Genomic DNA, 11,500 nt, shown 5'->3' on the forward strand with positions numbered 1-11,500 from the left:
CACCCAAAAAAAAAAAAAAAAAGGTCCATAACAAGATATTTCACTAGTACTCGTTAACATAATTAAGCAGTGTGTTTTGGCGGCGGCCAAACAACCTTATACCTCCCATGCACGTATTCACCTAAACAAATTAATCATTAAACATCACTGATTATTAGACGTAAGTGACGACCCTAGTACAAGGTCCAAGTAATTTAGAATGACCTTCTTTAGAGAAAATTACGTATTCTACTTTTTTTTTCTTCTTTTTTCTTTGTTATCTTTATATTTATGTCACTCAATGAATAAATTTGTGTCCTTAAAATTATATTTTTATCATTTTAATAAAAGATATGCTTTTATTTTGCCATTTTGATGACATAAGTATTAGTTAGCACTAAATCTCCCGTACAAATGCTAATATCATTTGTATATTTGACATTAAAAAAGTGTAATAATTGGATATTTGACATGTTGTGCTCTAATACATAATGCTATTTACAATACTAAAATATACTTTTTCTACGATTATTAAATTTTGAAAGTTGTAAAAGTAAAGTTTGAATTGGAAAAAACAAAAGTTGTAATAACTGAATAAAAAGTAACCATATCAACCAATAGGAATCAAAAGTCAAATTTGTCAGATGCTATATTTGGTAGGAATTTGCCACAAAGTCTAATATATGGTAAATTTGACACAACAAATAACATTGCGTTAGAGAGTAATTTTGCACTCAAATGCTAAATTTACAATTGACACATCAATTATAACATTGCATTAGAGATACTCTCAAAAGTAGTATTTTTGATTCTATGGCAAGGCCTCCTACAGGTAAGGGTTAGTTTCATACCCTTGGACTTGATAAAAAATACATTGGATTAAAAAAGTACGCAGAATAGATAACTTATGATATAGATTTGACAACTAAAAATAGAAAACTATTAGTGGTTTTTTTTTTTGTTTTTTTGTTTTTTTTGTCATACTAGAGAAGCTCCCATGAAACAAATTAAATCAACGATAATTAAAGAGTTTCCTGGTAGGGCTAGTTTTTTGATCGTTAGATCAAGTCAAAATCACATTAAATTGAAAAAGTATACAGAACAGATTGTTTCTCATACATGTATGATTATTTTTTATTGTCCTACTAGAGAAGTAGAGGTGCAACAATGGGCCAGGGCCTGTGGCTTGGCCCAGGCCCATCCTGACACAGTGATGGGTTGGGTCGGCACAGCCCGTCACTATTCAAGGTACAGCCTAGTCCATAAATATTGGTGGGCTGAGCTAGGCCAACATATATCGGCCCATGGGCCGGCCCGATACGACCCATGAAAAATCATGGGCCAGGCTGGGCTGGCCTGGCCCGGCCCGTCTAGGCCCATGATGGGCCAGCCCATCCTGGCCCATAATGGCCCGGCCCAGCCCAGCCCATCTAGCCCCATAATATTTTTATGTTTTTTTTTTCTTTTTTTAGTACTTTTATAAACATCTTATGTATAATTATCCTTATTGTACTCTTTTTTTCCTTATCAATGTTTTGCTCCACTAGGGTTTCCTTAAAAATATTTTTATTTAATGAGGTAATCGTAAATAAAATATCATTTTTATATTTCCATTGACCACTCAAACTTATATATTTCTTAACTTGTTTAAAAATTTAAAAAAAAAAATAAAAAAAAAAAAATTTAATATTATATGCTTAGATGGGCTGGCCCATCTAAACCCATGATGGGCTGACCCATCTAAACCCATGATGGGCTAAGATGGGCCTTGAGTGGGCCGGCCCAGTGAAGGCCCATCCTGGCCCGCGGCACGGCCTAGCCTGGCCAATGTAAAATTGACCCGTGGTGTGGGCTGGGCCGAGGTCATTCTTATACAGGCCGGGCCGGCCCTGCCTGGCCCACAAAATTCGTGGGCTGTGCCGGCTCGGCCTGCAGCCCGCGTGGCCCTAAAGAGAACGGGCCGGGCCGGCCCATTCTTGCATCTCTATAAAGAAGCTCTTATTAAACAAATTAAATCAATAATAATTCAGGAGTTTCTCTAGTAGAGCTTTTTACAATAGGGCCACTTCTCTAATCGTTAGACATAATTAAAATTAAATTAAATTGAAAAGATATGCAGAACAAATAGTTTCTGATGTAGATATGATAACTTTAAAACATATTCAAAAGTAAAAATAAAAGGAAAAAAATAACCAACTAAAATTAACAACTAAATTAATTGCCACAACAGCACTTTAAGCTAAACTAACAAAGGGATTTAACTAAATTCTATACGTTCTCAATTGTGGGTATAACTAAACCGCTTTAACTAATTTGGTTTTGTCAATACTCCGACAACACCATTAGCATTTTCTTTCTTGCTGCCCTAAATCTTGCAGCTGAGCGATTTCCCCTCATTCTCCCTGCATTCTTGAGGTATGGATTTTGTTTCTTGCTTTTGTTTCTTCCTTTTTCCACCAGTTTTAGGTTCGTCCATCTCTGTAATCTTCAATCTCAATTTCTTTTGTTTCTGCATTTTATGTTCTTTTTGCCAGCCCTAGATATTAGCGCTGATCGGTTTCTCCTCATTCTTTCCCCTCTCTAGGCGCATTCTTGAGGTATGGATTACATTGTTTTTTGTTTTTTTTTTCCTTTCCTTTTCCTCCAAATTTAGTGTCGTTAATCTCTGTACTAATCTTCAATTTCAGTTTCCTTTGCTTGTGTTGTTTCTGATTTCTCCTAGTCGAAGTTAATCTCTGTACTAATCTTCAATTTCATTTTCCTTTGCTTGTTGTGTTGTTTCTGATTTCTTCTTGTCAAAGTTAATCTCTGAACTAATCTTCAATTTCAGTTTCCCTTGCTTGTTGTGTTGTTTCTGATTTCTTCTTGTCGAAGTTAATCTCTGAACTAACTTCAATTTCAGTTTCCCTTGCTTGTTGTGTTGTTTCTGATTTCTCCTAGTCGAAGTTAATCTCTGTCATAATCTTCAATTTCAGTTTCCTTTGCTTGTTGTGTTGTTTTTTATTTCTTCCAGTTGAAGTTGATCTATATCCTAATCTTCAATTTCAGTTTCCTTTGCTTGGTGTGTTTCTGATTTCTCCTAGTCCAAGAAGTAATGGATCGTCTGTTTCAATCTCCAATGCTAGGCCGGGTAAGCATCTAAATTCTCCTTTCGTAGATATACTAATATGGAGTTGTGCTACACACTTTTGTGCTTTAGGTTTCTTAATTTCTAAATAGGGAAGAATAAAATCTTATATTGCTGAATGAACCTAATAATTTCTTTTAAAAAAGTTATTATCGTCTATCATCTGACAAAATATCAGGCTTCTTAACATCTTAGAGACATTAATAGAGGTGATGCTATCAATGTTTTCGATCTTTTAGAGATCACTTTATTGCTGAACCACTATGGCTTTTATTTTCGGCCAACCCAAAGGGCGCGAGATAGAAAATAAAAGAGAAACAAATGTTGGTTATCACTATCAAAATAAGGAACAATTGGAATTGGAGAATAAAACCATTAAAAACTTTCCTTGTTAAATGACAAATAGCATGAAAAATCCATAACTAATTTGGAGAAGCAAAAGTCAATTCACTATAAACTTGAGGTTAAAAAAAACAAAAGAAACTGAAAAACAAGAGTGGTTGAGGTAAAGGTAGATTTCACCTTCCATACAAATTTACATTGTAGAAGCTCACTTTTGAATTAACACCAGCAACAAAGTCTAGCGAAACTTGGACACATGAGTGAAAGATTAACTGATGGATAGTCTTCGAATTTGTTGATATTGAACCAATCCCAAGTCTCAAACTTTACTTTCTGAAACTCTTGTTGCTTGCACATCACGTAGCATCTCTTTTGACTTAACTTGCCATCAAATAATTCTTGTTCTAGTTCAAAAGATACACCCTTGTTAATCTGATTAACAATCTGTCTTGGCGAGTCTAGGTCTTCGTTCAATTGCGATGCATCAAAGTAGGCCTTTTCAACAACAAAAATCTTGTTATCCCTGCATTTTCTATCATCCCCAATAGCATTTGGAGTGACTTTGAAAGAAAACGATACTCTTTGTTCTAAAAACTTTTCAACAAAGCTATCCTCAGAGTTTGGAGCCAAAAATTCCTTGTACTGTAGATTGCTTCTCATCTTCTTTAACTTCTTTACCAATATACTTGAACAATGTTATAATTGAAGCTAGAGAACATAATTTATGGCCTTTGTAACTTCACTCATCTCAGTTTCAGTTTTGATGTAACTTTCTTGAGCAATGGTATTGACCTCCTCAGTATTTGTGTGTGGAGCTTCAAGCATCCAATTAACTTTCCGATCAACAATCTTCTTGTAACTAACGTCAATGGGAGGGGACATCCTATTGACTTCATAAGTAATGTCAAAACATTTCAAATCTTGCTTTAAGTCCACATCAAATAAATCTGGTTCAACTACATTAGTTGCAACCCTCATCCCTGCTTCTTTATTATCCTTTTCAGTTGCTTTAAAAGCTGCCATTTGCTCTATACTAACCTCTCCCATATATTCTTCTTTAAGAAAAGCATCAAACGTAAGAAGGAATTTCTAGACTCTAGAGTAGCAACTCCAAATTGGTATAAAGGAATTTTCACACTTTTCTTCAAACCCTTCAGATCTTTGCTTGACTTATTAACTTTGATATTGACAAAGTGGCTGTTCATAGTCAATTGCGGTACCAAAAACCAATCTACTAATTTCTTTCTCATATGTGCCCAAGTCCTAATTTTCGGTTTTCCAACATGATTTTGTTCAATTTGGAGCCCATTCCACCAATATTCAGAATAATTTTTGAATTTCCTAGCAACTAAGTGTGCTTGCTTTTGCAGGCTCTACATCCACAAATTCGATCAATCTATTCCAAGAATTCTACCTCAAAATGAAAAGACCCATCAAAACTAGGAATCTTAACTATAAGACAATAATCTCTAAAATTTTGCATAAACTCATCTTCAAATATCACATCAAAGTAGCGCCACATTTCCAGCTGTGTTCCGGCGCTGAAGATCTAACTGTGAATCTCGTGTCGGTAGCGCCACATTTCCAGCTATGTTCCACACGTTCTAGGATCGCTGAACAGCAGTGTTAGAGGCAAACTCCATCCACCATCAACTGTCGCCGGAGCTTGGGTCCGGCCCCTCCTTTCGCTTAATTGACGATTGCTCGATTCGTGTCCGAATCAAGCGCGTCTTACCCACGGATCTCCCTCTCACGTTGATAGCGAGCTACAAGAAGAAAAATGAAGGCAAATATCTAATGATAGGTAACAATAAGAGAAAACAAGATAGTTGAAACACTTCTTTACTGGTCAGTACATTACTATATCCCCAAATAACTAATAATAATAACCAGGCATAATACACTCAGTACTAAAAAATCAACCATGAAAAATAAATAGCCAAAACACAAAGCTAAAAAAAAATAAAAAATAAAAAGAGAACTTAAAACCAACTGAAACAAAAACAGTATCATTTACAACACAAATAAAACAAAACTAAAAATATAATAATAAGAGCAATTACAGGCAAATAAGAAATATCCAAACAACACATTTCTATTCACTTAACATCAATCAAACTAACTCCGAAGTCACCAAGACCCAAGCATTATCTGAGAATAATCAACCTCAACTTCCTAGACCTCAAGACAACACAGCCAACGGCCCAACGCTAGTTTAAAGTTCAACCTAAAAGGACTAAAAAAGAAATAAAGGTACCTAATACAGCAACCATGGCGAGAGATAGAGAGAGAGACTTAGCGCATTGAAGCTTGGAAAAAGAAATAAAGGAGAGAGAATGAGAAAGTGGGAATGCGAGAGAAAATTGAAAGACGAGAAAAATGATTGGAAAAGCTGGGCTTTAGAAATTTTGACTAGTATGTACGGTTGTAGCTCATTAGTTCAATAAAGAAAGAAATTTTGACAGCTATAGAATATGTACAGTTGTAGTTCTTCACCAAGGCCACCATTACCAAATAAACCAAAAGATTAGCAAAGTTGCACTTTTTGAGCAGAGGTTGAAGTAGAGGCATCCCCTCTAGTATTATACCTAATATTATATATATAATAATTATAAAATGGAAAAGTAACATTAAAACTCTCTCTCCATATTGTATTTTTTGTTGATTGTCTCTCTTTATATTTATATGTATAGATATTGTATGTTGGGTAGTTAACTTAAAATGCTTTTGGACAGATCATAGACCTTTTGGTATTGCAAGTTACTGACCTCCAGCTAGCTAGTGACAAAACAAACCTTCTATTGAGCATTGGTGTGGGAGTTGGAGTTATGTTGCTCGTTCTTTCGCTTGTTTTGGGTATGTATTTCCTCATTAAATAGAAGAAGATGTTTTGGGTATTTATTTATTTTACGTCCTTGCAAATTATATCCTACTGGGCCTTTCGCTCACGTTTTATGTTTCAAATGTATTAAACCCCTCACAGGAGACTCTAGGAGCGGTGCGGGATAACGAAAGATTGCTACTGTTGGATCAAGAGAGGATTGAGTTCATCCTCTTGAATAAATGTAAGGAATTTGAGAATTCTGTAAACTTATGTAATATTTGGATTTACTAGACTGTGGTTGATGTCTGTTGTAATGATTATTTACATGAGCATATATGTACGATACTGTATGTCTTATGGGGTGGAGCCCTGTGTGTCAGAGGCTGCGGGATTCTGTAGTAATGTATTTATATTTTAATTCAGTCGAATTGAGTTCATCCTCTTGAATAAATGTAAGGAATTTGAGAATTCTGTAAACTTATGTAATATTTGGATTTACTAGACTGTGGTTGATGTCTGTTGTAATGATTATTTACATGAGCATATATGTACGATACTGTATGTCTTATGGGGTGGAGCCTTGTGTGTCAGAGGCTTCGGGATTCTGTAGTAATGTATTTATATTTTAATTCAGTCGAGTGGGGCTCGTCTAGGGGGGTGCGTGACAAGAGTGGTATCAGAGCCCTAGGTTAAGAAACCCTAGGATTGTACATACATGTGTGACATTTGTTATCTACTGAACAGTCTAGTGTTATTTCAGTTAAAGGAAATGTCGCCTTGCCGTAGGCCCGCTAATCAACCGGCACAACAGAATCAGGGATTTCTGGATGCCATGTATGCTGCCTTTCAAGGCATGGCCATAAGAGCTCAAAACGAGCAGCCGGTTGAGGATAGGAAGCAAGGGTACTTCCAGGAATTTAGGCGTGCGCCTATCCCCTCGTTTAATAGTAAGGGAGGACCCTAGGAAGCAGAGTTCTGGTTAGGCTCCATAGTCAAGCATTTGAGTACTATGGGAGTTCCAAATGAATACCGGGTGGAATTTATGGTATACAAGATGGAAGGCTTAGCGAATACTTGGTGGAAATAGGTCAAGAGAAGAATAGATGTTACAGGACTGACCTGGGAGCAATTTGAGACACTGTTCAATGAGCAGTACTTCCCTCAGAGTTATAGGGAGGAAAAAGCGATGGAATTCATGTCTCTGCTGCAAGGTAACATGTCTGTCAGGGAGTATGAGGCCAAGTTTAATGACCTGTCCCAGTTCGCGCCATATTTGGTGGAATCTGAACACCTTAGATGTCTTAAGTTTGAGAAGGGCCTTAAGAACTCTGTGAGGAGACCATTGGTGGCTTTGAGAATCTGGAATTTTTGAGATTTGGTGGCTGCTGCTACTAGGGTGGAGCAGGATAACATAGCTTATCACCAGAGTAAAGAACAAGCTGGAAGAGTTTCAGTTTCTGGGGGACCATCTGTTTCCGGTGGGCCACAGCGGAGTGGTAGAAAGAACTGCAACCAGGGGCAGCCTGGTAGGGGAGTGGTTAGCGGTAGCAGTAGTTCGTCAGGAAGTGACAAAAGTGCTCCATACGGGCCCAAGTGTCACCATTGTGGGCATGTGGGTCATATTAGGAGGAATTGTCCTAATCGGCCGCCGGCTCAACAAGCCCAAAGTGACGTTTCTTACAGTCAAGAAGGGCCACCACTGTACATGCCACCATATCAGCCACAACAGATGCCATACCCTCATGTGCCGACTTATCAACCACCTCCGTATACACAATTCCGGCCTCAAGTACCGAGACCGGTACAACCACCTCCGCCCCAACAGTATAGGCCACCGACCTAACGGCCTAATGTTGGTGACAGAGGGAAAAAGAAAGTACAGGGACAAGCTTATGCCCTGGTAGGAGGCAGTTCTGGAAGTCAGACCAGCAACACGGTGGTTGAGGGTATGATTATAATCTCTCATTCTTTTGCTCACGTGTTGTTTGACACATGTGCCACACACTCGTTTATATCAAGTTCTTTTGTTCGGGCTTTGAAACTGAAATCTGAGAATTTAGAAGTCTCGATGACTTTGAACTCCCCACTGGGATGTGTGGAGGTGTTGAGTGTGTGTAAATCGTGTGAAATCATGATTGGCGGTGAGCGAGTGAGAGCAGATTTGATCATCATTCCGATGAGCCTGTTTGATGTGGACCTCGGAATGGATTGGTTGTCAGAATACGGAGCAATTGTTGATTGTTACGGTAGGAGAGTGACTCTGATGACTAAGTTTGGAACAATGATTTCTTATCAGGTGGATATGAACCCAGTCCTGGAGGAACGACTGTTGAAGTACAACGTTGGGGGACGGAGGAACTTGACATGTTTTTCTTCTCTTCTTGCTCTAAAAGGTGAACCCGAGATAATTAGAGATAGTGCGGGAATCCCGGTAGTGGATGAGTTTACAGATATATTTCCTGATGAGCTACCTGGTTTACCGCCAGATCGGGAGATTGAATTCTGTTTTGATTTGGTTCCGGGAACGGCACCTATTTCCATTCCTCTATACCGAATGGCTCCAGCGGAAATGAAAGAATTAAGAACGCAGCTTGAAGAGCTGGCAGAAAAGGGATATATCCAGAATAGTACTTCCCCTTGGGGTGCACCGGTGCTATTTGTGAAGAAGCACGGCGGATCTCTTCGGTTGTGCATTGACTACTGTCAATTGAATAGGGTGACTGTGAAGAACAAATATCTACTACCGAGAATCGATGAGTTATTCAATCAGTTGGGTGGATCACAGTTCTACTCTAAGATTGACTTGAGATCTGGGTACCATCAGCTAAAAATCAAGGAGGAAGACATTCTGAAGACTGCTTTCAGAACTCGATATGGACACTTCGAGTTTCTTGTAATGCCGTTTGGGTTGACTAATGCCCCGGCTGCATTCATGGACTTGATGAACCTTGTTTTCCGGCCGTATTTGGATCGGTTCGTAATTGTTTTCATTGATGACATACTGGTTTACTCGAAGACTTGGGAAGAACATGAGCAGCACTTGAGAATTGTCCTTCAGACTCTTCGAGAACACCAGTTGTATGCTAAGAAGGAGAAATGCGACTTCTGGTTGACAGAAGTGAAGTTCCTTGGGCATGTAATTTTAGGACAAGGAATCTCTGTCGATCCTTCTAAGATCGAGACTGTGTTACAGTGGGAAAGGTCGAAGAATGTAGCGGAGATTCACAGTTTCCTCAGACTTACAGGGTACTATCGGCGTTTCGTGAAAGACTTCTCGAGTATTGTTGTACCGTTGACTCAGATGACCAAGAAAGAAGTCAGATTCCAATGGGACGCTGAGTGTGAAAATACTTTTCAGGAATTGAAGGTCAGACTGACAAGTGCACCAGTCTTGACTATTCCTGATAGTGAGGAACCATATGAGGTGTATTCTGACGCCTCGGGAAGTGGGCTTAGTTGTGTCTTAATGCAAGAGGGACGCGTGGTAGCGTACGCATCTCGCCAATTAAGACCACATGAACGGAATTACCCCACTCATGATTTGGAGCTAGCAGCGGTAATATTTACTCTGAAGATATGGAGATGTTATCTCTATGGAGCAAAGTTTCAGGTCTTTTCTGACCATAAAAGTCTGAAGTACTTGTTTACTTAAAAAGACTTGAATCTCAGGCAAAGGAGATGGGTGGAGTATATGGAAGATTACGACTTCACTCTGTAATACCATCCTGGAAAAGCTAATGTGGTGGCGGATGCCCTTAGCAGGAAGACGACAGGGACTCTGGCATCATTAGCTTTGGAGGATTAGAAAAGGACTAAAATGGTGAGTGAGTATGATCTTCAGTTCTACGAGAATTATAACCAGGCTATGGTGTATAATCTGATCTCTACACCGGATATTGTGTAACAGGTTAAGCAGAATTAATGGCAGGATCCACACCTCTAAAGAATTTGGATTCGAATCCAGAATAATGAGCAATTCGAGGATTGGAGAATCCGAGAGGATGGAGCCTTGTATTTCCGCAACCGCCTTGCTGTTCCTAAGGCGGGTGAGGTAAAGAAGACGATTCTGCAAGAGACATACAAATCGAGGTATGCTATACATCCGGGAAGTACAAAGATGTACCAAGACCTAAAAAGACAGTACTGGTAGAGAGGCATGAAAAGGGATGTTCGTGAGTATGTCTCGAAATGTGTGACTTGCCTCCGGATTAAAGCTGAGCATCAGAAGCCAGCGGGAGAGTTACAACCTCTTCCTGTCCCAGGATGGAAATGGGAGCACATCACTATGGATTTTCTGATGGGGCTACCGAGAACCGAGCTGAAGCACGATGTCATCTGGGTGGTGGTGGATAGGTTGACGAAGTCTGCGTACTTCATACCGTTCCGTGCGACGTATTCTTGGAAGATTCTATCAGAATTGTACCTGGAGCACATTGTGAGGCTACACAGAGTGCCGTTGTCTATCACGTCAGATCGTGACACCCGTTTTAATGCAAGGTATTGGAGGAGTTTCCAGGAAGCCATGGGAACAGACTTGAACTTCAGCACATCATTTCATCCTCAGACTGATGGGCAATCTGAAAGGGTAATTCAGATTCTGGAGGATATGCTTCATGCATGTATTCTGGAATTTGGTGGGAACTGGAAGAAATACCTGCATCTAGCTGAGTTTGCGTACAACAATAGCTATCAGGCCACTATTAGAATGTCACCGTTTGAAGCTTGAAGCTCTGTATGGTCGTCCTTGTAGGTCACTTGTGTGTTGGTTGGAACCAGAGGATCGACTGAGCACTGGACCGAAAATCATTCAAGAGAATAATGAGAAGATAGCTGTGATTCGGAAATGACTGTTGATAGCTCAAAGTAGGGGTGTAAATCGGCCGGGTAGGGTAGGGTTGAGCCGAAAAAATGAGCCTACCCGACTAGTTCGGGTTGAGAAAATTTTGAGCCGCGACACTCTCTTAAATCTACAAACCCGCGACGTTTCGGGTGACCTCGGGTAGGGTAGGGTTACTCGGGTTACTCGGGTTGGTGAAAGCAGATAACTAATAAAAAAACAACTAGAATATTTCAATTAGATTGGTACCCTTCTAACATGCAAAATAGTCCATATAAAATAAACAGTTTAATCCAGAATAAATAAACCATATAAAGATAAACAGTCCATATAAAAATAGTCGCAAAATAGGACAAGAAATAAAAGTTAGTCCACTCCAAACTGTTTAATC

General features: G+C 39.2%; 1 long non-coding RNA gene across 1 annotated transcript; it reads left to right on the forward strand.

Annotated features, from left to right (window-relative positions):
- The first annotated feature begins 2,280 nt into the window (after window positions 1–2,280).
- On the forward strand, window positions 2,281–6,568 carry LOC112090937. The gene is made up of 5 exons (XR_002901910.1): window positions 2,281–2,394; window positions 2,514–2,576; window positions 3,028–3,109; window positions 6,184–6,304; window positions 6,432–6,568. It is a non-coding gene; the product is annotated as an uncharacterized LOC112090937 (long non-coding RNA).
- The last annotated feature ends 4,932 nt before the right edge of the window (window positions 6,569–11,500 follow it).

The sequence above is a fragment of the Morus notabilis genome, unplaced genomic scaffold (assembly GCF_000414095.1).
Source record: "Morus notabilis unplaced genomic scaffold, ASM41409v2 Scaffold1154, whole genome shotgun sequence".
In the NCBI taxonomy this organism is placed as follows: domain Eukaryota; kingdom Viridiplantae; phylum Streptophyta; class Magnoliopsida; order Rosales; family Moraceae; genus Morus; species Morus notabilis.